This window comes from Aedes albopictus, chromosome 3 (assembly GCF_035046485.1).
Source record: "Aedes albopictus strain Foshan chromosome 3, AalbF5, whole genome shotgun sequence".
Taxonomy (NCBI): domain Eukaryota; kingdom Metazoa; phylum Arthropoda; class Insecta; order Diptera; family Culicidae; genus Aedes; species Aedes albopictus.
In genome coordinates, this window is record NC_085138.1 from 246,731,348 (window position 1) to 246,757,661 (window position 26,314).

At 42.0% G+C, this 26,314-nt stretch overlaps 1 protein-coding gene and 1 long non-coding RNA gene across 2 annotated transcripts in view; both read left to right on the top strand.

Annotated features, from left to right (window-relative positions):
• Positions 1 to 26,314, top strand: part of LOC134291769 (uncharacterized) — a 582,206-nt gene that overhangs the window by 392,731 nt on the left and 163,161 nt on the right. The window lies entirely within an intron of this gene.
• On the top strand, positions 302 to 12,169 carry LOC109398666 (uncharacterized). Its single transcript, XR_002127389.3, has 5 exons — positions 302 to 407; positions 474 to 650; positions 848 to 953; positions 1,018 to 1,459; positions 11,484 to 12,169. It is a non-coding gene; the product is annotated as an uncharacterized LOC109398666 (long non-coding RNA).

The window sequence follows — 26,314 nt, forward strand, 5'->3', positions numbered from 1 at the left end:
ATGTAATCCGCATCGATGTATTTAAGCCGATGTACGAAAAAATCGATGTAACAGTGATTTTCAGATGCAAAATCACGCTTTTTTGATGCTATATTACATCTGCCATGAAATTACACCGATACTGAATAACAATTTACCATTGCACCAAATCTGTGTAATATTCCCATCCTTACAACGTGAATATTACACAGAAACAGCTGCAACCAAGTGGTTACGAATTTGGGTTGACAAAATTACACAAACTCTATGCCATATCGCATCTCCTCACGTTTAATAATACATCTTGCAGCACTGCACCACCCCGCCGACTTTGTTGTGGTCGATCAAGCAACCGGCCATGTTTGATTTTTGCTGATGCAGTCTTCAGTTGCAAGTTTTCCGGGATTTTTCAACAGTTTCGGGTTTCGGTAAGCTATAATTATTAGTGTTTTGTAATAAATAATAAGTTCACTATATATTTCGTATATTTTCAGCATTTAGTAAGCGGAAGACATCGGGGTGGCCGTCCAAGTAAGATGGAAATGGACTTGGCTGGGGCGCAATTTACAAGCAAGCGGCAATTCATTTCTGCATAATCCTGCGTGATTTGCCTCAGATCTGCGGACCCGCATATTCCGTGCCAACACCGACACCGGACCAAAATATATCAGGTAAGTTTCGGTTGATTTCGTAGGGATAATCTGCTCATACGACATCTGAACAGGGAAGTTCTGGAAGTATGGGGGTTAGGTATCGTCTTCTACAACCAAAGTAGAAGCAGGGAAGCATTCTTTCGATATTGATGGAAGTCAGGATTCGTGACGGCTCAATCACTTCTGTAATTAATGATCTGTGTTTTTATTTTCAGCCTGAAGCATCCACATGCATTGTCCACTAGATTCTTTTCATGCGCAGCTGGAAGTACCTGGAGATTGATGAGGAACAGTGCTTGCCGATACCATCAGCTTCAACAGGTAAGAAATCAAAATTACTTCGATGCCCCTTTAATACAGCTTCTCATGCACGTTAATCTTTCAGATCGACCTCCCTCTGAAGAAATGCTAATTATACACCTTCGGGCGTCGGAGCCGGACCAAACTGGCATTCCGCTTTTGCATCATCCTGTTCCCCCGCAACCGTTACCGTCAACGGAGCAGTAAAATGTGACAAGACAGGAATTGTGGTGGCCCATGCAATGTTTCCATCCGGCGGAAAGTTCGGGCGGATTGATAATGGAGCAATATGCCCTATGAAAAAGATACGAGGTGCAATGACCAGATCAAAGCCACGGTGCCGTAAGGAATCTCACATTTGCGACAGTAAATTTCCTTCGTTGTGAAGATTTCACGTTACAGCACGTTGACCGCAATCTGCGTGGGATCCTGTGGAACGATATTCATCGAATAGTGCAACGGGAATATATATCTACTTGGTGGCAAAGTTGTGTAAATGGTGATTGCTGTTGGCAGTAAATTGTGAGGTAATTTAATATTTTTATATTGCAATGGACCAAATCCATATTCTAGAGCGTAATTTTCTATAGCTCCGCACTATCAAATCTATAGGGGGATGCACTTGACAGCGTAATCTATTTATTGAGGTTTATTCTGATTAAACATCGCGATCATCAAGGCAATATTTGATTATTTCATTCGCAAAATCATGAAACATTTCAAATAAGCAAAATATTATGGCTTCCGCAGCAATTTCATCTGTTAAGTGAGTCCCCCTTGTGTTATGTTTGATATTTCAGTATCATAACGAGCTACTTTTCTACATTCGGTCGTAGTCCGGCATTACTTTATGTTTTCATAATGCAATTCATTTTGTTTACATTGAGAATTATAATGCAATTATTTGATCTATAACCAGAGTTTTCATGGTAAAAGCTTGGAATATTGTGAAGGTTGTAGCCTCGGTTGTAGTACTGCTTGCTTGACCCAAATTTCGTGTTTAGGTTATAGGACACGTTCCTATTCCACCACCGCACCGGGAAGCACGATGAGTTACACAATAAATATTTTTTCTTGGCGCGACGCCCCAACTGAGCAAAGTGGGCTTCCCAGCGTGGTTTTTTCCTTTTATTAGGAAGATTTTCAGCTGGTTTGTCTACATAGAAAATTCTTGGGTACCGTGCGGTACCCATATTCTGAACGGTTAAGCGAATCTCACAATAGAGGTTCAAATAAATGAAAGTTCTTGTTTCAAGGGAAACTTCTCCCCAATACCATCAAGTTGGTTTGTTGTCTAGTTAATTGAATAAAATAAATTAAATCTCATAATAGCTTGCAGTCCATGATCTATGTAGACATATTTTCGTTAGTGGAGGACGTGTTCCTAATTGTGGACACACCTCGGGACACACAGTGTTCGCTAAGGTCAGTTTACCTTTTTTCCAAAAAGTGCACAATCGCAAATATGCGTAAATGATACTCAAATATAGGTAAAAAAGACTCAAATATGGGTAATGTGTACTTAATTGTAACCCAAATATGGGTAAATATTACCCATAAATGCGAATGTGCACTTTTGCAAAATATGAGTTTTATATACCCATATTTGCGTAAAGTTTACGCAAATTTGAGTAAAATTTACCCATATTTTAGAAAAATAGGTAAACTGACCTTAGCGTGTTACTTACTATGTACAAACACATTCACTACGTTCACAGTTGAGTCAAAAATAATACGCTTTGTAACGATTGGATTATAGAGGGGCTCAATAAAATGAACGTAGATAGTAGACTCTTGAATCAATATATTGCTTCATAAGAGAAAAATCTTTTTCGGATTGACCGACTGTTCAGAATATGGAGCTGTCTATAATATGATGCTCGCACGGTATTTGCATTCAAAAGTTATTTTTTACCATTTATAAATTTTGATTTAATTGTAGTGGTGTTCTTTCTATGAGCACTTCTACTTGTGTTAACCGAGACACCCAAAGCTTTTTGTCAATGAATTGAATCTTTGGCTGTTTTCCTATGCGCATCATATGGGCCATCCACATTACATCTAATTTTCTCTGTATTATAAATAATAAAACGAGCACTATGAAAGTTTCGTTAGAAATTTCTACAGCAATTCCTACAGTAGTTCTTTCGGAAATCATTCTAAGAGTTCCTTCGCGTATTCCTCCAGGAGTTCATTCGGGAATTTCTCCTAGAGTTCCTTCGAGGATTACTAAAGTAGATCTTACCGAAATTCCTGCAGGAGTTCCTTCGGGAATTCGGTTTTTAGGGGTATCCAGATTATTTCATAATCGAAATCTCCGTCCAAAAATTAGTCGAAATCCAAAGTTTCATTATTATTGGTGACCGAGAACTATTTTTAAAATGCACTTAAATGTAGTTTGTATGGAGAAAATGTTTGATTCAGGGCGAACTGTCATTTTATCGATTGAACTGTCATTCTATCCACGGAAATTAAAATAGTTTTGATAGTTTTGTTTATTTAACTATCAAAACAAAGGAATTTGAGCGCAATAAAATCCCGTCATACTCAGAAAAATGAGCTCTTTCCATTAGGCTATAGAAAATGACAATGAAGGTATTTCTTCGAGAAATCCTGGAAAGGCTCTCAGAATTTCTTTCAAGAAATTCCTCTGAGGATTCTTTCGAAAAATGAATTCCTCCAGAAGATTCTTCGAGAATTCCTTAAGGCACTCCTTCGAAAATTCATCCAGGAATTCTTCTGGGAATTTTTCTAGGAATACCTTGATATTTGCTCGAGAAGCTCGTTTGGAAATTGATCATGAAATTCATTAGGAAATTCCTGGAGGAATCTCTAAAGGAACTCCTGGAGGAATTCCCGAAGGAACTCCTCGAAAAATTCCCCAAGGAACTCTTGGAGGAATTCCCGAAGGACCTTATGAAAAAATTTGCGAAAATCACAGCTAGTCGCGTTCGGTAATTTTTACCGAAATCTCAACTGCTGAGCATTCGGTAATGGTTGTTTACGGAAATTATACAAAAATTACCAAATATCGGTAAAACGTTATCGTTTATCTGTCAAATTTTAGAGAAGTTCGGTAAACGTCACCGAATTTTTCCGGTAAAAAACTTAACGGTTGAGATTTCGGTAAAATATTACCGAAGTCGGTGATTTTTTCTAAGTTTGTACGTTTGGAGATATTTCCGAAGGAACTCCTGGAGCAATTCTCGAAGGAACTCCTTGAGGAATTCCCAAATAAACTCTTGGAACAATTTGCGAAGATATGTTTGGAGAAATTCCCGAAGGAACCTCCTGAAGGATCTTTTGGAGGGATTTTCGAAGATACTTCTGAAATTCCCGAAAAAACTGCTGGGGAAATTCTCGAAATCCCTCCAGGAGTTCCTTCATGAATTCCTCTAGGAGTTTCTTTGGGAATTTCTTTTGAAGTTCTTTCGAGGATTTCTAAAATTGATCTTGCCGGAATTCCTGGATAAGTTCTTTCGGGATTTCCTTTTGATATTTTTTCAGTTGTTCATCCGGGAATTCTTCCTGGATGAACAACTGGTATTTCAAGAGTTTTTCCAAGAGCTCCATTGATAATTTCTAAAGGAGATCCTTCGGAAATTTCTTTAGAAGGTGCTTTGAGAATTGTTCAAGGGATTCATTCAGGAGTTCATCTAGGAGTTCCGTTAGGAATTTCGACAAGAATTCTTACAGGAGTTCCTTTGAAAACACCTCCAAGAGTTCATTTGGGAATACTCCTGGATCCTTCGTGAATTCCTCCAGGAGTTTCTTCTGGCTTAATCCAGGATTCTCTTTTAAACTTTGTTCAGGATACCCTTTGAGAAAATTAAAGGATATCATTCAAAAGTTCCTTCGGAAATTGCTTAAGGAATTTCTTCCGGAATTCCTTAAAAAGTTCTTTCAGAATTTCTTTCGAGAATTCCTCTGAGAATTCTTTCTTCGAAAATTCCTCCGCAGATCCTTTGTAAATTCCTTGAGGAACTCCTTCGAAAATTCATCCAGGAGTTCTTTCGGGAATTCTTCTAGGAACACCTTGATGTTAACTCAAGAAGTTCCATCGGGAATTGATCTTGAAATTCATTAAGAAATTTCACCGAGAATGATTTCGGAAATTCCCCCAGGCATAAGCCCCAACTTGTGACGTAGTTGGAGGGAGGGGGGAGTATTGGAGATCCCCGAAATTGGAAGGGAAAGTCCCGAGGGTAATTTTCGAAAGGAACTACTAGATGAATTTTCAACTTCTGGAAGAAACCCCAAAGGAACTCTTGGAGAAATTTCCGAAGGAACTGCTGGAGGAATTCCCGAAAGAACTCCTGGAGGAATTCCCAAAGGAGCTCTTGGAGGATATCCCGAAGGATTTCCTGGAGGAATTTGCGAAGCAATTTCTGAAGAAATTCCTGGAGGAGTTTCCGAAGGAACTCCATGAGAAATTCCCGAAGGAACTCCTAGCTAAATTCCTGACGGAGCTCCTTGAGAAATTCCCGAAGGAACTCTTGGAGGAACTCCCGAAGGATTTCCTGGAGGACTTCACATAGAATCTCATGGAGGAATTCTCCAAGGAACTGATGGAGGAATTCTGGAGATATTTCAGAAGCAACTTCTGGGGGAATTTCCGAAAGAGCTCCTGAAGGAATTCCCGAAGGAACTGGTGGAATATTTTTTGGAAAACTTCTGGAGGAACTCTCGGAGGAATTTCCAAAGGAACTCCTGGAGGAATTACTATAGGAACTCCTGGAGGAATTCCTTGAGTAACTCTTGGATGAATTTCCAAAGGAACTCCCGAGCAACCTGCTGTAAGAACTCTAGTGGGAACACCTGGACTGCCCCTCTCACACTTAAATTCAGAAATTGATCTCGGTAAACGGTTTACCGAGAATCCAACAGCTGATATCTCGGTAAAATATTTACTGATTCTCGGTAAAAATTTTACCGAGATTTCGGCAAACCATTACCGAGTCTCGGTGAACTTTGCCGAGATCTCGGTAAAAAGTTGGATTACCGAGATCTCGGCAAAGTTTTGACGACATCTCGGTAAAACTTTTTCCGAGATTCAGTAAAAATTATTACCGGATTCTCGGCTGTTGGATTCTCGGCAATCCGTTTGCTGAGGTCGGCGATTTAATTTAAGTGTGCTTCGCATGTCAGTCCCATGTTGTTTTTCAAAGTACCTACGTTTTGCACTATAACTCCAATTGTTTTCGAAAAAATGTATTCAATTCTTGCATAAACTTTTCGTGGAACATTGGGCTGTGAAATGAGGCAAGAAAAATATCAAATTTATTTTAAATGAGCTCGTGAGAGACAAAAATATGATTCGCATTAGTAACGGCATGGGACTGACATGACAAGAGGGGCAGTGGAGGATTTCCAAAGGAACTCCAGGTGGAATTCCCGAAGGAACTCCTAGATAAATTCCTGACGGAGCTCCTTGAGAAATCCTCGAAGGAACTCTTGGAGGAATCACAAAAGGAACACCTGGAGGAATTCCCGAAGTAACGCCCGGAGGAATTGCCGAAGAAACTCCTGGAGGCATATTCTAAGAAATCCTACTTTGGCAATCCTAGGGAAAGTCTCGAAGGTACTCCTGGAGGAACTGCCAAAGGTACATTTGGAGGAATTTTCGAAAGGAACTCCTAGATGAATTTCCAACTTCTGGAAGAATTCCCAAAGGAACTTTTGGAGGAATTTCCGAAGATAGTTCTGGAGGAACTACTCGAGGAAGTCCTGAAGAAATTTCTGTATGAATAGATGGAGGAAGTCCTGAAGGAACTTCAGTAAGAAGCCCTGGAGGAATTCCCGAGCAACCTCCTGGAGGAATTTTAGTGGGATCACCTGGAGGATTTCCAGAGGAACTCCTAGATGAATTCCCGAAGAAGCTCCTTGAGAATTTCCCGAAGAAACTTTTTGAGGAACTCTTGAAGGATTTCCTAGAGGAATTTACATAGAATCTCCTGGAGGAAATCTCGAAAGAACTCCTGGAGGAATTTTCGGAGGAATTCTGGGGCAATTTCCAAAGCAATTTCTGAAGGAACTCTTGGAGGAATTTCTGAAGGAACTTCTGGAGGAGTTACCGTAAAAACTCCTGGGGTAATTCCTTGATTAACTCTCGAAAGAATTCCCAAAGGAACTCCTGGAAGATTTACAAAAGGAACTCTTGAAGAAATTCTGTGAAGAACTTCTGGAGGAATTCCCGAAGGAACTCTTGGAGGAACTTGCGAAGGATTTCCTGAAGGAAATTTCGAAGCAACTTCTGGAGGAATTCCTGGATGAATTCTTGGTAGAATTTTCGAAGAAACTCCTGGAGGATTTACAAAAAAAAACTCTTGGAGGGATTCCCGAAAGAACAGGTGGAGGAATTTTCGGAGGAATGCTGGAGCATTTTCCGAAGTATCTTTTGGAGGAGCTTTTGAAGAAATTTCCGAAGGAACTTCTAGATAAATTCCCGACAGAGCTCCTTGAGAAATTTCCGAAGGAACTCTTGGAGGACTTCACATAGAATCTCATCGAGAAATTCCCGAATGAGCTGGTGGAGGATTTTATGGAGGCATTCTGGAGTAATTTCCGAAGCATATTCTGGAGGAATTCCTGGAGGAATTTCCAAAAGAGCTCTTGGAGGAATTCCCAAAAGGAACTTGTGGAGGAATTTTTGGAAAAATTCTGGCGGAACTCTCGGAGGAATTTTCATAGGAACTCCTGGAGGAATTACCATGTGAACTCCTGGAGGAATTCCTTGAGTAACTCTTGGATGAATTTCCAACGGAGCTCCCGAGCAACCACCTGTAGGAATTCTAGTGGGAACACCTGGAGGATTTCCGAAGGAACTCCAGGTGGAATTCCCGAAGGAACTCCTAGATGAATTCCCGACGAAGCTCCTTGAGAAATTCACGAAGGAACTCTTGGAGGAATTACAAAAGGAACATCTGGAGGAATTCCCGAAGAAACTCCTGGAGGCATTGTCGAAGAAATCCTGCTTTGGGAATCCTAGGGAAAGTTCCGAAGGTACTCCTGGAGGAACTGCCGAAGGTACTTTTGAAAAAAAAAATCGAAAGGAACTCCTAGATGAATTTCCAACTTCTGGAAGAATTTCCAAAGGAACTTTTGGGGGAATTTCAGAAGGAACTACTCGAGGAAGTCTTGAAGGAATTTCTACATGCAAAGATGGAGGAAGTCCTGAAGGAACTTCAGTAAGAAGCCCTGGAGGAATTTCCGAACAACCTCCTGAAAGAATTTGAGTGGGAACACCTTGAGAATTCCCGAAGGAACTCCTAGATGAATACCGAAGAAGATCCTTGAGAAATTCGCGAAGGAACTTTTGGAGGGACTCGAAATATTTCCTGGAGAAATTCACATAGAGTTTCCTGGAGGAATTCTCAAAGGAACTGGTGGAGGAATTCAGGAGCAATTTCCGAAGTAACTTTTTTAAGAATTCTTGAAGGAATTTCCGAAGAAACTCCTGGATGATTTTCTTGAGTGTCTCTTGGAACAAAGAGACGAACCAGCCAAGGGCTGAAAGTCTCTATAATAAAGATAAATCGATCAATCAGTGTCTCTTGGAACTCCTGGAGGATTTACAAAAGGAACTCTTGGAGGAATTCCCGAAAAAACTCCTGGAAGAATTCCCAAAGGAGCTCTTGGAGGAACTCCCGAGGGATTTCCTGGAGGAATTTCCGAAGCTATTTCTGAAGGAATTCCTGGAGGAACTCTTGGAGGAGTTTCCGAAGGAACTACTGCAGGATTTACAAAAGGAACTCTTGGAGGAATTCCCAAAAGAACTTTTGGAGGAATTATCGAAGGAACTGGTGGAATTTTCGGAGGAATTCTGGGACAATTTCCGAAGCAACTTCTGGAGGAACTCGTTGAGGAATTTCTGAAGGAACTCTCGGAGGAATTACCGTAGAAACTTCTGAAGTAATCCTGGAAGGATCTCTTGGAGGATTTACAAAAGGAACTCTTGGAGGAGTTACCGAAAGAACTCTTGAAGGAATTCCCGAAGGAACTGGTGAGGAATTTTCGGAGGAATTCTGGAGTAATTTCCAAAGTAACTTCTGGAGGAACTCTTGGAGGAATCTCCGAAGGAAATCCTGGAGGAATTCCCGAAGGAAATCTTGGAGGAAATTCCTAAGGATTTCCTGGAGGAATTCCTGAAGGAACTGGTGGAGGATTTTTTGGAGGAATTCTGGTGCAATTTCCGAAGCCTTTTCTGGAGGAATTCCCGAAGGAACTAGTGGAGGATTTTTTCCTCCTGGATCCTGGATCCTGGAAGGATCTCCTGGAGGATTTACAAAAGGAACTCTTGGAGGAGTTACCGAAAGAACTCTTGAAGGAATTCCCGAAGGAACTGGTGAGGAATTTTCGGAGGAATTCTGGAGTAATTTCCAAAGTAACTTCTGGAGGAACTCTTGGAGGAATTTCCGAAGGAAATCCTGGAGGAATTCCCGAAGGAAATCTTGGAGGAAATTCCTAAGGATTTCCTGGAGGAATTCCTGAAGGAACTGGTGGAGGATTTTTTGGAGGAATTCTGGTGCAATTGCCGAAGCCTTTTCTGGAGGAATTCCCGAAGGAACTAGTGGAGGATTTTTTGGAAAAATTCTGGAAAACTTCTGGAGGAACTCTCGGTTGAATTTCCGGAGGAACGCCTGGAGGAATTACCATAGGAACTTCTGGAGGAATTCTTAGATTAACCCTTGGATGAATTTCCAAAAGAATTCCCGAGCAACCTCCTGCAGGAATTCTAGTGGGAACACCTGGAGGATTTCCGAAGGAACTCCTGGTGGAATTCCCGAAGGAACTCGTAGATGAATTACCGAAGAAGATCCTTGAGAAATTCCCGAAGGAACTTTTGGAGGGACTTTCCAAGGATTTTCTAGAGTAATTCACATAGAATTTCCTGGAGGAATTCTCGATGGAACTGGTGGAGGAATTCTGGAGCAATTGCCGAAGCAAATTCTTGAAGAATTCTTGAAGGAATTTCCGAAGAAACTCCTGGAGGATTTTCTTGAGTGTCTCTTGGAACTCCTGGAGGATTTACAAAAGGAACTCTTGGAGGAATTCACAAAGGAGCTCTTGGAGGAACTCCCGAAGGATTTCCTGGAGGAATTTCCGAAGCAATTTCTGAAGGAATTCCTGGAGAAACTCTTGGAGGAATTTCCGAAGGAACTCCTGTAGGATTTACAAAACGAACTCTTGGAGGAATTCCCAAAAGAACTTCTGGAGGAATTCCCGAAGGAACTGGTGGAGGAATTTTCGGAGGAATTCTGGGACAATTTCGAAGCAACTTTTGGAGGAATTCGTTGAGGAATTTCTGAAGGAACTCTCGGAGGAATTACCGTAGAAACTTCTGGAGTAATTCCTTGATTAACTCTCGGAAGAATTCCCGATGAAACTCCTGGAAGATTTACAAAAGGAACTCTTGAAGGAATTCCATAAGAACTCCTGGAGGAATTCTCGAAGGAACTCCCGAGAGGAGTTCCCGAAAGAACTCTTGAAGTACTTTCCGAAGGAACTGGTGAGGAATTTTCGGAGGAATTCTGGAGTAATTTCCAAAGTAACTTCTGGTGGAACTCTTGGAGGAATTTCCGAAGGAAATCCTGGAGGATTTTTTGGAGGAGTTCTGATGCAATTTCCGAAGCAACTTCTGGAGGAATTCCCGAAGGAACTAGTGGAGGAATTTTTGGAAAAATTCTGGAAAACTTCTGGAGAAACTCTCGGTGGAAATATCCGGAGGAACGCCTGGAGGAGGAATTCCTAGATTAACTCTTGGATGAATTTCCAAAGGAATTCCCGAGCAACCTCCTGTAGGAATTCTAGTGGGACACCTGGAGGTTTCCGAAGGAACTCCTGGTGGAATTCCCGAAGGAACTCCTAGATAAATTCCAGAAGGAGCTCCTTGAGTAACTCTCAAAGCATGTCCTTGGAGGAATTACAAAAAGAACACCCGGAGGAATTCCCGAAGAAACTCTTGGAGGCATTTTCGAAAAAAATACTGCTAGGGAAAGTCCCGAAGGTACTCCTGGAGGAACTGCCGTAGGTACTTTTGGAGGAATTTTTGAAAGGAACTCCTAGATGAATTTCCAACTTCTGGAAGAATTCCCAAAGGAACTCTTGGAGGAATTTCCAAGAGAACTACTCGTGGAAGTCCTGAAGAAATTTCTGTATGAATAGATGGAGGAAGTCCTGAAGGCACTTCAGTAAGAAGCCGTGGAGGAATTCCCGTGCTACCTCCTGGAGCAATTTTTGTTGGAACTACTGCACTGCCGTGAATCGCATATCAGTCCCATCTTTGTTGGATTTCCAATGCAAATGGGACAGATATTCGATTCACGGCAGTGCAGGATTTCCAAAGGAATCCTGCTTTGGGAATCCTAGGGATAGTCGCGAAGGAACTCAGGAGAATTCCGACGGAACTCCGGGAAACTACGAAGGAGTTTTCGAAAGGAACTCCTCATGGAACTCCTAGAGAGTCCCAAAAATTGGACCACGAATAAAGTTTCCTCAACATATAACTGAATATAAAGATAAGATATAACTACAATATTTATATATTTTTAGGATCATTCAACGTCAAGGAAGGGAACGGCAACTAGTACAACAAGGCAAAAGCAAGGATGCTACGTACGACTATTTTTCTCGAAGAGGCCTCAACATCACTTCAAGCATCATTAGCACATGCATTCTACAAGCGAAAGCACGATAACCTTGACGATTCGGTATACCTTTGCGGCCAACGAATAGCATGGGTTGAGGAAGAGTTGCAGATCTTGTTCACAAATCAGAATCCATCGAAGTGAGCTGAAGTGACAAATGTTCCAAGGGCGCTTAGCTTGTTTGTAGTTAAACGTTAAAGCAACTTGACGGTGCCAGCTGCTTCCAACCAGAATGCCGATTTACTAGAATGCGCGCTCATGACGGGCCATTCGTGGCAGTTTGTGGTGTTACAAAATTAGCAATTTACGTAATTTAAACATGACCCATGAGTACGATAAATTATGAACAGTTTGACCACCCATATCTCGATATCGAACCAAAAATTCAGCAAAAATGGTCGAGAACGCATCGATATAGGGATTTATAAAGGTAAAGGAAAGTTGAGGTAGGAGAAGATAGAAAAATTGAGAACAATGAAAATAGTCAACATCGTATTTAAAAGCAATAAATTGTACAAATTTTATTAACATTTTTTTTTATATTTTTTAATGTTGGAACATAAACAATAAAATAAATAGCAATAAACTTCAGTTGAAAGATTATTTATTCAATAATTATTCAATAAAATAATATTTATATTTATTCAATAATTATTATTTTCTCTTCTATGGCTGATTAAATTATATTTTTATTCTTTTTCGATTTGAATTTAGTATAGATCTAGTGTGTTCACTTAAACTATACAACATTCTGAGCGAAAAGAGATAAAAATGCAATTTAATCGGCCATAGAAGGGCGTTAGAAATCGTTTCCATTTTACATCGCTTCATTCACATCGTTTAAATGTACGTCGAACGAATTACATCGCAAGAATTACATCGGATCTGTTTATTACATCAACAGCCGTCGAGTACATCGGGCTGTGTAATATTAATCAATCGATGTAACGACCTGGTTGCAGCGATTTCGATGTAATATTCAACAACCTTTTTTGCTGTGTACATATAAGCTATTTTACGAGACGCTCTACCGGTGGGCCGCTCATTGTTATTGTTTACATTTGATGTTATCGTTTTCGCGAAAACTAGCATAACATGTGGTGAGCGCCAATCATATTTTTGCTGGCAGAGATGTTTCGGTTTCTAATGTGGCATGTATCCATCCCCCGGGCGCATGATGTCACTAGCAGATGAAAAAAACATCGCCACGGTCTACGGATATTAATTATAGTTGGCGGATTGACGCATTTTTGCAGATAAATGAACCTCGTTTATTGGATGGGCCTGTATCAAATGTTATGCTAGTGAAAATGTAAATAAATGGGCCCACCGGTTGGACTTCAAAACTGGTAAACATTCAAAAAACAGCTGATTTGAAACGTCTCATAAAATGCCTTATTGTCGTCGCGGTTGAAACCCGAAGTTTCCCCACACCCGACAATCGAATTTTCTCAAAATCCATACGTGAAACCTAACGTCGGACGTAGTACGCTGGATAGCGGACCTGGCCCTCCATCCAGCGCACTGTGCCCGACGTATGTCCGACACACGGTTTAGGAGAAAACTCGATTTTCGCGTGTCAAAAATTCCGATTTCAACTGCACGAACAATATGTGTTCAAAATAAAATAATATTGTCGATTTTCCCCCTTATCGAACGCGACGATTTGAATCCGTCACGGGTGAAACCTAATGAGGTATAGTGTTGCTGGCAACCATGTCGCTGAAGACCCCCTTGAGTAGTGTGTGTGGGAATCATAAATGTCAAACGAACTGTCATATGAACTGTCAAGCATATGTCAAACCTACTTTCATGAAATTGCGAAGTCATTGGCAAAGTGAATTGAGCTAAAATTGGTTGAACTACTGTTTATAAAGTAAGAATAAATAATTTGTAAATTTATTAAAATAACGAGAACTATTTAGATTTGCAGATTAAATAAAGGTGATTGTTGGTCGCTAGGAAGAAGTGTTGGCAAACTAAGAGGAGAATAAATGTAAGCTGATATATTGAATTTGTTACTTGATTGCTAACCTTAATTAAATTTATAGCTTTGAGCTAATCTCGATCGGGAACCAAGACGAGTTGCTACATAAGATCTCCGAAAACACCAACAAAATCTCAAAGATTTATTTGGAGACGACCGAAGGATGGAGAAATCATTCGTTCGTCAAACCCGTTCCAAGACGCAGGTTATCAAGAAGTCCGCTGGAGCACCGCCAGATGCTGCGGGTGACGTACAGGATCATACAGGTGATGAATTTATGCCATCGATTATGGATCTCGAGCACGGACAGGACCACGATTGTGCGATATGTGACCGTCCCAACAACACTGAGCTCTATATGGTCCAATGCGGTAGATGTAAGCGTTGGCATCATTTCTCTTGTGCGGGAGTGGACACCCATACCGTCAAATCCACGGAGTTTCGTTGTACGGAATGTTTATCGAAGCAGGGTCCCGAACGGTCATATCGCTCTGTTTCTGGCCGATCGAGTGCTGTAAGCGGTCGTAGTTCGCAAATCGACCGTGAAATACAACGATTGGAGGATGAAAGGCGCGCTGAGGAAGAGGTAGAAAGTGAGCGTTTACGACAGGAAAAATTGCTTATCGAGAAAGCCGCCAAGGAGAAATTGGAGCGCGAAAAACAGTTTATTGCTAGAAAGCACGAATTGCTCCGACAAAAAGATGACGAAAGCGTGAGTGTCACAAGCCGTCACAGTAGCAGAAGCAGTATTCGGAAAGTAGAGGATTGGGTACAGAAGCAGTTCACTCCCACCGGTGACGTCGAGAAGGATAACGTCCAGAAGCAGACTGGGAAGCAGGAACCGGTTACATCATCCACCCCGTTAGGAAGCATCGACACAGGCACTATCAAGTTTCAGCAAGAGTCAGCAGTCGGCAGACCAAGCGGAAGAAAACTAGCATCATTACCTCGTACGATTGGCAGTGTCACGATTGGAGATAGCCCGGAGATAGAATACCCAAAGCTGGAATTGGTGGACGTTCAAAAGTATGCGCGCCTCTTAGACGAATCTGAATCGATCCTTGCGAATCCAGGACCAATATCTAAGCATTCAACAACGGGGGCCAAACCGAAGATCGTAGCGAAGTTGACGAATCCCACTCCATTTGAAATGTGGCATCGTGAAACATGCCAGCTTCGAAGGCAGCGTGATCAAGAGATGGCAAAACAAGACGATGACGAAAGGAAGCGATACGAAAGCCGTCTGCATGAAATTGAGTCTACTTTGCAACGGCAACGAGATATGGAGTTAGAGCACCAGCAAGAAAACGAGCTGAGGCGACGCCGAGAGGTTGAACTGGTAAATCGCCTGAATCGTCTAGAAGATCAGCATGCGGAAGAGAAGAAGCAACTGAAGGAAGCAGAGTGTGCGTTGAGAAGGCAACTGGAGGAAAGTCATCTACGGTACCAGACCCTGGAAGCAGATAGGCAACGTCAGCGAGCAGAGCAAGAAGAGCAACTACGCCAGTTTCGAGAGCGGGAACAGCAGCTTACTATGCAATTGGATTCGATTCGTCTTCAAGATCAATGTGGACATCCAACTGTCGTTCAGCCACAACACGCCGCAACGTTTCAGTACGATCCCACACTGTTTCAACAACAAAGTATGATAGCACCAGTACCGGATGGACAAGGTATTTTTGTGAGAGACACGCGGAAGCCGTTGGTAAGTGATCCACTATGTAGTCAGGAGGAAGATACTACTTCAGTCGTTTTCTCCGGACGAGATACACCTTGTTCTAGTTCGCTAGGTAGAGCAGGGACACATCGTACGTTTGGAATAAATCAACAGCTAGGGCCGACAAGTTTAGGTTTGCAGGGACAACTACCGTATAATCCCTATCATCCTCCAGAGCTTAACAGATTTGGTAGCAATAATTACTTGCAAACTCAGTTTGAACCTACTCGACAGCAGTTAGCAGCTAGGCAAGTGATCCCAAAAGAACTCCCCACATTTTCCGGGGATCCCACTGAATGGCCACTCTTCATTAGTAGTTATAAGCACTCAACTCTCTCTTGTGGCTATTCTGATTCGGAAAATCTCTTGCGTCTTCAACGTGCACTAAAAGACTCCGCAAAGGAGTCCGTGAGCAGTTTCTTGCTTCATCCGTCGACGGTACCGCAAATTATGTCGACACTTCAAACTTTGTATGGAAGACCAGAACAAATCGTGCATCATCTGGTTGCCAAAGTTCGTGCGACACCTGCTCCGAGAGCGGATAAACTGGAAACATTAGTGCAGTTTGGCCTTGTAGTACAAAACCTATGCGGACACTTAAAAGCGATTGGGATGGATAACCATCTGTGCAATCCCATTCTGCTACAGGAGCTCGTCGATAAACTGCCTCCAAATGTCAAATTTAGTTGGGCACTGTATCAGGAGCAACAACCAGTCGTCGACTTAAGCACGTTTGGCGACTATATGGGGAGAGTAACAGCTGCCACCAGTGGGATAACCAATGTGAGTCTGATGACAAAACATCTGAAGGACGATAGGCAAAGGACGAAGGAAAAAGCATTTGTGAACACGCATGCCGCATACGAAAAGAAGAAGTCTGAATCATACAACAGTGAGCATCGGGAAGAACAGCCAATGAACACGAAGCGCAGGGAAGAAAATAAGGATTGTCCGATGTGCAAATCCCATGAGCATATCGCCGAAAAGTGCACCGAATTCAAAAAGCTATCAGTGAATGAGCGTTGGAGATTCGTGAAGGAGCAAAAACTATGTCGGAGATGTCTCGTCGCACACACTCGTTGGCCTTGTGAAGGAGAAATCTGCGGAGTCAACGGATGCCAGAAACGTCATCATCGACTGCTTCATTACGATGCAGAACCGGAGCAACCCCTGGCTACTACCAACGCTACTGTCACCATCCATCGACAAGCCGTTACTTCGACTTTGTTCAAAGTACTACCAGTAACGTTGCATGGAAAGTCAGGCATCGTTAACACTTTTGCGTTTCTTGACGATGGTTCATCTACAACTCTCCTGGATAAAGCTATCGCTGACGAACTGGGAGTAAGTGGCAAGTCGCTTTCACTGTGTATGCAATGGACTAGCGGAATCGACAAGAAAGTTTCCACTACTCAAATCGCAAAGCTAGGCATTTCTGAACCTGGAAGCAAACTGACGTTGCAGCTGTCAGAAATCTACACCGTAGAGAATCTCGGGCTTCCGGAGCAGTCAATCGATTATGATGCACTAGCAAACGAGTATCAGCACCTTCGAAATCTACCTGTGAAGAGTTTTCAGAATGCAAATCCTGGATTGCTGATCGGAGTCAACAACATTCACCTTTTGACCACATCGAAAGTGCGGGAAGGAAAGGAACATGAGCCTATTGCAGCGAAGACTCGTATCGGATGGGTAATTTGCGGTCGACTGCGTGGAGAAGAGAAGCAACTTCAACATCGTCAAATGCACATTTGTGCGGAAGTAACCGATCTCGACCTTCACAACTACGTTCAAGAGTTTTTCTCGGTGGAAAGCACAGGCGTTGCTGTTGCACCTTATCTGGAAGGAACTGAAGATCAACGTTCAAGGCGAATCCTCCAGGAGACTACTATACGGAAGACAAATGGTAAATTCGAGACTGGTTTGCTGTGGAAACAAGACGACTTCGTGTTTCCTGATAGTCGACCGATGGCAGAGCGCCGCCTGAAATGTCTTGAGCATCGCTTGTCTAAGAATCCACAGCTGTACGACAGTGTACGACAACAGATAGCTGATTATACATCTAAAGGTTACATCCATGTGGTGACTGAAGATGAAAAGGCCAAATTCGATCCTCGCCGAACATGGTATTTGCCCCTTGGTGTTGTTTTGAACCCAAACAAACCGGGCAAAGTACGCGTAATATGGGATGCGGCAGCCAAAGTGAATGGAGTGTCGTTGAACACGATGCTACTCAAAGGGCCAGATCTGTTGACCCCTCAATTGACAGTAATTTTCAAATTTCGGGAAAAAGAAGTTGCGTTTTCTGGAGATATCCAGGAGATGTTTCTACAGGTTGGAATTAGAAAGCAAGATCGAAGCGCACTACTTTTCGTGTTTCGAAACTCTGCTTCACAACCTATAGTCACGATGGCATCTGATGTGGCTATTTTCGGCGCAACTTGCTCTCCGGCGCAGTCGCAATTTGTCAAGAACCTTAATGCGGCGCAACACGAGTAGGAATTTCCACAAGCAGCTGCAGCAATTACGAACAAACATTACGTCGACGACTATTTGGACAGTGTTGATACTGAGGAAGAAGCAATCAAGTTGGCATTAGAAGTGGCAAAGGTTCATCAATATGCAGGATTCCATATTCGGAATTGGGTATCAAATAGGCCCAAGGTTTTGGAAGCAATTGGAGAGGTTAACCCAGCTACAGTGAAGAACCTGACGATGAATAACCAAACCGGTTTCGAGCGACTCTTAGGAATAGTGTGGCTACCCGAGGAAGATGTCTTTTGTTTTAGACTTGGCTTTCAAGGAGATCTTCAAGAACTGGCAAAAGGAGAAAAAATCCCCACCAAACGGTTGATGCTCAGTTTCTTGATGAGAATCTATGATCCCTTAGGATTAGTGGGCTCACTGATCATTCAAGGAAAAATTCTAATCCAGGACGTGTGGCGAGCACGCGTGGAATGGGATCAACAGATCCCCGAAGATATGTTCGGTCGCTGGAAGTCATGGCTACAAGTGCTGAGGGATTTGGATAACGTGAAAATTCAGCGGTGCTACTTCCCAGGCTACGATCCCATTTGCTACAAATCGTTGGAGCTCCATGTTTTCGTGGATGGAAGTGCACAAGCGTATTCCGCCGTTGCCTATTTCCGAATCGTGGATAGAGGTTCGATACGATGCTCATTAGTAGCGTCCAAAACAAAGGTTGCCCCTCTACAGCTTTTGTCAATTCCTCGTATTGAACTACAAGCGGCGGTCATTGGCGCACGGTTACGTAAAACTATAGAAGAAGGGCACTCAGTTCAAATCATGCGAACTTGCTTTTGGAGCGATTCAAGTACGGTTATCTCCTGGATAAGATCAGACACACGACGTTACCGACAATACGTGGCCTTCCGGGTTAACGAAATTTTGAGTCTATCGAGAGTCGAGGAGTGGCGATGGCTGGATACGAAGGCAAATGTAGCAGGCGAGGCGACGAAATGGGGAAACGGACCAAACTGCGAACCCGACAGTAGGTGGATGCGTGGACCAAAATTTCTGTATGAAGAGGAGAGCCATTGGCCAAAACACAATCTGGAAATTCCAGATGAATCAATAGAGGAGTTACGCCCAGCATTCGTGGGCAGTCATTCTGTGAAGGTTCCTGTAATTGACGTGAATCGTTTCTCAAAATTCGAACGCTTGTTGCGGACTACCGCATACATACACCGTTTCGGGGATATCGTCAAACAACGAGCTACAAAGGGATCCGGAGACCTGACCAGTGATGATTTACAGAAAGCCGAGCGAACTTTGTGGCGTATGGCGCAAGCAGAGCACTATCCAGATGAATTGGCAATACTAAAGCGGAACGTGGATGCGGAACCAGAACAGCGAAAGGCGCTGGGAACAAGTAGTGCGATTGCGAAACTACCTCCACAGTTGGATGAACATGGAGTAATACGTTTCGATAGCCGTATCGCAGCGGCTGATTACGTCAGCTATGATACCAAATATCCGATTATTATGCCGAGACAACATCCGATTACTAAACTTCTTTTGGATTGGTACCATCGCAAGTATCGGCACGCGAATAACGAAACTATCGTAAATGAAGTTCGGCAACGATTTTATATTCCGAAGCTTCGGGTGGAAGTTCGTTCCGCAACTCGACGCTGTCAATGGTGCCGTGTCTATAAGGTCAAGCCTCTGGCACCAAAAATGGCGCAACTTCCAAGGATCCGCATCACGCCGTTCCTACGTCCTTTCACATTCGTAGGTATCGATTACTTCGGACCATATTTCGTAAAAGTCGGTCGCAGTTCAGTTAAGCGCTGGGTTGCCCTTTTTACATGTCTGACTGTTCGGGCAATTCATATGGAGTTAGTCTACGGGTTGACAACAGATTCGTGTAAGAAAGCTATTCGACGATTCATTGCGCGAAGAGGAGCACCACAGGAAATATACACGGACAACGGTACGAATTTTGTCGGTGCAAGTAGGGAGCTCCAAAATGAGTTGCGAGTGATCAACACTATGATGAGCAGTGCATTTACGGATGCGAATACTAAGTGGCGGTTCAATCCTCCAGCGGCACCCCACATGGGAGGCTGTTGGGAACGTATGGTGCGTTCCGTAAAAGCTGCCATGGGATCGTTACCTACGATTCGGAAACTAGACGACGAAGAATACCTGACCCTTCTAGCTGAAGTTGAACACATGATCAACTCACGACCACTAACGTTTGTACCACTGGACGACGAACAACAAGAGTCCCTAACACCGAACCATTTTCTCATGCTGAACTCTAGTGGAATACGTCAAGCGGTCAAGGCTCCTACAGATGCGAAGAATGCTTTGAAAACCGGATGGAATTTGGTTCAGCACATGCTGGATATATTTTGGCGGCGATGGATTGCCGAATACCTTCCTGTTATTGCAAGGCGGGGCAAATGGTTTCAAGATGTACCATCAATAAAGCAAGGAATGTTAGTGATCATAGCAGACGAAGGGAATCGTAATGAATGGATGCGGGGTAGAGTGGTCCGTACATATCCCGGGAGAGACGGCGTGGTTCGTAAGGCAGATGTGGAGACACCCAGCGGAGTATTAAGTAGATCGGTTCACAAGCTAGCAGTTCTTGATGTAGCCCAAGATGGTGACGCCGAAGAGAACCTTAGGCGCCACGGGGGGGAGGATGTTGCTGGCAACCATGTCGCTGAAGACCCCCTTGAGTAGTGTGTGTGGGAATCATAAATGTCAAACGAACTGTCATATGAACTGTCAAGCATATGTCAAACCTACTTTCATGAAATTGCGAAGTCATTGGCAAAGTGAATTGAGCTAAAATTGGTTGAACTACTGTTTATAAAGTAAGAATAAATAATTTGTAAATTTATTAAAATAACGAGAACTATTTAGATTTGCAGATTAAATAAAGGTGATTGTTGGTCGCTAGGAAGAAGTGTTGGCAAACTAAGAGGAGAATAAATGTAAGCTGATATATTGAATTTGTTACTTGATTGCTAACCTTAATTAAATTTATAGCTTTGAGCTAATCTCGATCGGGAACCAAGACGAGTTGCTACATAAGATCTCCGAAAACACCAACATATAGATAAATACAGGTGGCGCAGATAAACATTGCGAATCACTAGTTGTCTCTTTTGTTCTACCGCTGATCTTATGCAACTCAATTAGTAACGTCTTCACTAATCACGTAATATCATCATCAACATTGCTGTCACTTCGTAAAATGGCTTTAAGCTAAGTTTCCTGTTGCCAAGTAGAGCACTCAAGTAAAATTTCACCTTTTTCCGTAAGTAATTTTGACATTTGTTTCACTGACAGCATTTTAACGAAACAATGCTGTAAGAAGGATGTGAAGAAAAGGGCATCAGGTTGTTTGGACTTAGAGAAATTTCGTTCTTTTCCTCAGGAAATGTTATTGAAATTTAAATGTACTATTTCGCGCGCGTGTAGGGAAAATGATTCAATAAAACTTTTGAGTGGGCTTCTGGGGAAAATCCAGATAGTGAGATTCCAACGGAGTTGTGAAGCTTTCCAGGGAAAATACTGATAGGAGACATTGCGCTGGAATTCTGGGGGAACTTTTAATGGTATTACAGAGAGAACTAAGGTTAGATACTCATTGAAAATTCTGTGATTTAGGCGTTCGGACTACGATGGAAGGAATTCTGCTGGGACTCTGGCGGTTACTTTATGGAATTGTTGAAGAAATACTGGGACAAAGCTTCACGGGAAATTTTATGAAGATTCACGAAGGATTCTTTGTGATGAATCTTCTGGCATTCCGTACGAAGGTTTTTCTCTGGGATTTCGCAGAGAAAATCCTTCCTTCAGCAACTTCTTCCGAGATTCCTCCAGAACCTCCTAGATCTCCTATAGGAGTAAATTTCTGGGTTCCTCCAATAGTTTCTTCTGGTATTACTCCAGGATTTTCTTTAAAGATTACACCAGGAGTGGCATCAGTGAGATTTCTCCAATAGTTCCTCTAAAGATTCCTCCAAAAATTCCTCCGAAGATTCCTCCAGATATCCATTCAGGGATTCCTCCGGAGATTCCTCCAGAAATTGCTCCAAAAATTCCTCCGGAGATTCTTCCGGAATTCCTCCGGAGGTCCAGTGTAGTGTCTACCTAATGGTTGTCCTCATAGGATATCTACCTACATTCATTGCAGTACCTAAATATCAGGTATGATTCATTATGTCTACCTAAGGGAGTATAAATACGGGTGGTCATTGGACCACAGAGCAGAGACTGCACAAGCGTTGGACTTGTCAACATCATTAATATTCTTCTTTTGAAGGATATAAAAGTGGCGACGAGGATCAAGGAACGTGTAATTTCTTTTGAGTTATTCCGAAATTATTTCCTTTTAGTTTTCAGGTTGTTGCAATAACAAATTGTTATTTTTGTGGAGAACGGAATTGTTCTTTTATGGTAGAATTGCCATTATGTTGTGAACAGAATGTTATTTTTGCCGGATGTTGCATTGACGAAATTGTCTTTTTGTTTTGGTAATAACGAAATTTTATTTTTTGTGGTGAACGAAATTGTTCTTTTGTGGCGGAGTTGTCATATGTTATGTTTTGGTGAATGGATTTGTGTTATTTGTAACTTTTTTTGGTAAAGTTACCGATGTTGGGATAGCAAAATCGTCTTTTTATTTTTGTAGTTTTGTTAGCGAACATGTATGTTCTTTGAAAGTGACAGACTTGTCAGTTTATTTGTGCTATCATTATTCTGGTGATGCATGTTATTTTTTGAAGTTTTCTAAAGGGGAAAGGACTGTAGTGTCTACCTAATGGTTGTCCTCATAGGATATCTACCTACATTCATTGCAGTACCTAAATATCAGGTATGATTCATTATGTCTACCTAAGGGAGTATAAATACGGGTGGTCATTGGACCACAGAGCAGAGACTGCACAAGCGTTGGACTTGTCAACATCATTAATATTCTTCTTTTGAAGGATATAAAAGTCCAGGAATTCCTCCGAGGATTCCTCGGAAGAATCTCTGAGAGGAATTCCTGAAGGAATCTCCGAAGTAATTCCTGGAGGATCCTCCAGAATTGGAATTCCGGGAGGAATCTCCGGAGTAATTCCAGGAAGAATCCCAGGAATAATTTCTGGAGGAATCTCCGGAGAAATTTCCGGAGGAATCTCCGGAAGAATTCCCGAAGGAATCTCCAGAGGAATTTCCGGAGAAATCTCTGGAGGAATTCCCGGAGAAATGTCTGGAAGAATTTCCGGAGGAATCTCGGAAAGAATTTCCGAAGGAATCTCCGGAGGATTTTTTGGAAGAATCTCCGAAGGAATTATTGGAGAAATCTCAGAAGGAATTTCTGGAGGTTTGCTCCAGAAGATGCTCTGATGATTGCTCCATAAATTCCTTCGGGGATTCCTCCGGGAAATTCCTCCAGGAATCCCTCCCAGAAAGTCCTGTAGGAATTCTGGAAGAATTGCACGGGAATTTCAGAGGAACTCCCGAAAAATTCCTGGTGGAATTATTGGTGAACTTCTGGTGGAATTTTCGAGGTAATTTTAGATGAGTTCGTGGGAAACTCCTGGAGCAATTTCTTGGAAACTCTTTGGGGAATTTCAAGGGGATTTCTGCAGGATATCCCGGAGAACTCCTACAAGAATTCACGGGGAACTCCTGGATATATTCCCGGCAAACACCTGAAGGAATTAACGGGGAACTTCTGGAGGCATTCCCGGGGAACTCCCGGGAGTTTTATTGGCGGTTTCCTGGAAGTGGAACCTGATAATTTCTGGATGATTTCCCGGGGGAATCCCTGGAGGAATTTCCGGAACACTCCTTGAGGAATTCCCGGGGAACTCCTGGAGGAATTTCCGGGGAACTCCAATGAAAATATCCGGGAAAATCTGGAAGAATTCCTGATAATCTCCTGGAGGAAGAACTGGAGGAGAATTTCTAGATGAATTCCCGTGAACTCCTGGGGGACATTCTAGAGGAACTATGGGGAAACTCCTGGGAGAACTCTTTTAGGAATTTTCGTGAACTAGAAAACCTCAGATTTCTTTTGATACAGCAAAACAGAACAAGAGCAATGCTGCAGATTCTCACATAATTCCTTTCTTCCAGGAAACAAACATATTCACCGAGCTGGAGTTGTTCTGAAATTAACTGCAGGATATCCGTGCTCATTGTGTTTTTCTGCGCATACGAGCCAACTTGTGACGTAGTTGGGGGACAAGGCCTTTCAAAACCAATCGAATGCGGAAAATATCGATGCAATTCATCTTATTCAGGCATATCCACGTGAAAACTAGTGCATTGGACTGAAAAAAGTTGAATTTTGTCCAATTTTGGAGAGCTTCGACCCCACCAACTACGTCACAAGTTGGCGCCTATGCCGCAGCGGCATACTTGCAGATTTTTTTAGTACGTACCGCAGTGCTTCCGCATTTCATTGCCGAACCCATTGCGTATTCCGCAATCAAATAAATAAATAAAATATTTGACGCTGTGTACTACATGCCTAAGGCCCCTGTGTACTAACAGCTTAATGCACCCTGATGTCTTTGGTGCGAAAGAAGAAACAAAAACGAAAGAGAAATGCCACTTTAACTCACGGAATAATACATCGACATATTATTCCGTACGGAAAATTAACAACATGACTGACAGCATCGCATGACAGTGCCATCTGTTGGCAAATCTTTCTGGCTGCAAATTACTTATCAACTGCGAACGCTAAAGTTATTTTGATTGCAAAAGTTTTGCGTGACCATTACTTGTCCTATCTTTTTACACAGTACTTACCAGGTGGAAACTAGCCATAAGCCTAATCAGAAGACGGTAAAAATCAGCTGATTTTGGGGGTCTTTGGCAGTTCTCCTATGAAAATTTGCATTTTGTCGCTTTAATTTGCAGAAGAGAGAGTCGATGACGAGAACTCGCTCATGTTACTTTCGCCCTTATTTAAACTCAATCTAGATTTTTTTTGCTAAACTTTATGCAAAATTAGCTGAATTTCAGCAAAACGCTCCTGGTGATTAGGAGAGTTTACTGAACAAAACAGCAAAATTTTGCTGAATTTCAGTTCAGCAACATTTTGTTGAAACCCTCAATAGGGTCCTAAAATGAAAAATATTTTCCCGGTTTTGCTACATAACACAAAGAAGCATGCTTTTCTGATCTCAATGGTATTTTTCCCGAACTTAAACAGTGACATAATAGTTAATAAACTCGAAAATAAAATTATGGTGAGCAGGTCTTGTTTGACATTCGAGGTCAACCTTGACGTAACGAAAGTGAAACGGCGGGTTGCAAAAGACATCACATTGGCTCACTTTTGACAACTAATGTTCCTGTTTGACATACACGTTAAACAAAATTTACCCAAAATTGAGTGCTAAACAAGGAGTGTTGCAAAAATTCTAAAAATTTTTGAAAATATATATTATGGGCTTTACCTAATAGGAATACTTGAAAAATAAGTAAACATGTCGTTTTAATCAATGCTTGATCGAATTATGCAGAAGTTGAGATAGGCCTTTAGGAGCCTATTGATTTTTGTGTGTACACTCAGAAATGGAAGAAAACTTTGATCGATTTAAATCGACACCTTTTTTGTTTTCTGGCAATTTACACTTTACGTAGTTTAATAAGTATACTTAATTCGCCTAAAAAGTTATACTGTGTCAAAATAATGCGAGATTATTCAATCCAGTGTATTTAATCACGCCAAAAGAAACATGTTTGTTTTTGTTACGAGCCAAAACCAGTTATTTCCACTAGCAAAAAGCTGAAAATATTAATTATCTGCAGCGATTTCCCGACAGCATGCTGAATACCTTTTTGGCCGGGTTTTGGCTAGCTTTGAAAGCGAATTTTCAAGAAGTGGTATGTGTTGATCGCGATTTGCTTCAAAAGCAATTTGAGTAATCAAAAAGAATTTATGTTGCAGGTGTGACCTTCGATGTGCTGAAACAAGAAGAACCTAAGGAGTTAGCCGTGTGGTGCAAAGGTTTACTGTGCTGGATGCGAGGTTGGATGTCCATAAAAATGTGAGTTCCTGTTTTAAATATTATCGGCCGGTGCCCGTTTGCTAAGAAATGAAGGTTTTTTTATAGGTACTACCGCGGGCACTGTGTGATAGGACAACGCCACCCACTTGAAAGAGCCCAAGTTACCGAATGCCGCCATCGCCGGGAACAGATTCAGTCAGAAATGATGCTCGCCAGGAAGCGGAGAGGTCCTAATTAATTTGATGTGTTTTACTCCAGATTTTACTGAATAAAACTTAACTGCTCGTTTCATTTTGTCGAAATTATTTTCAATGTAAAAAAACAAAACAAATCCCAATCATTTGTAACTAAATTACGGTTAAACTAGCCCCGATATACCGTGGTTATACTAGAATACGTGTATATTCAAGTTATACTTAGCCAGTATACCCAGCATATAAACGGACTCTGGGGTCAACCAGGCAAAATGGATTTAGCGTGGGATTTATACTAAATAGTTTAGATTATTTTCTGAGTGTATACCTTTTGTA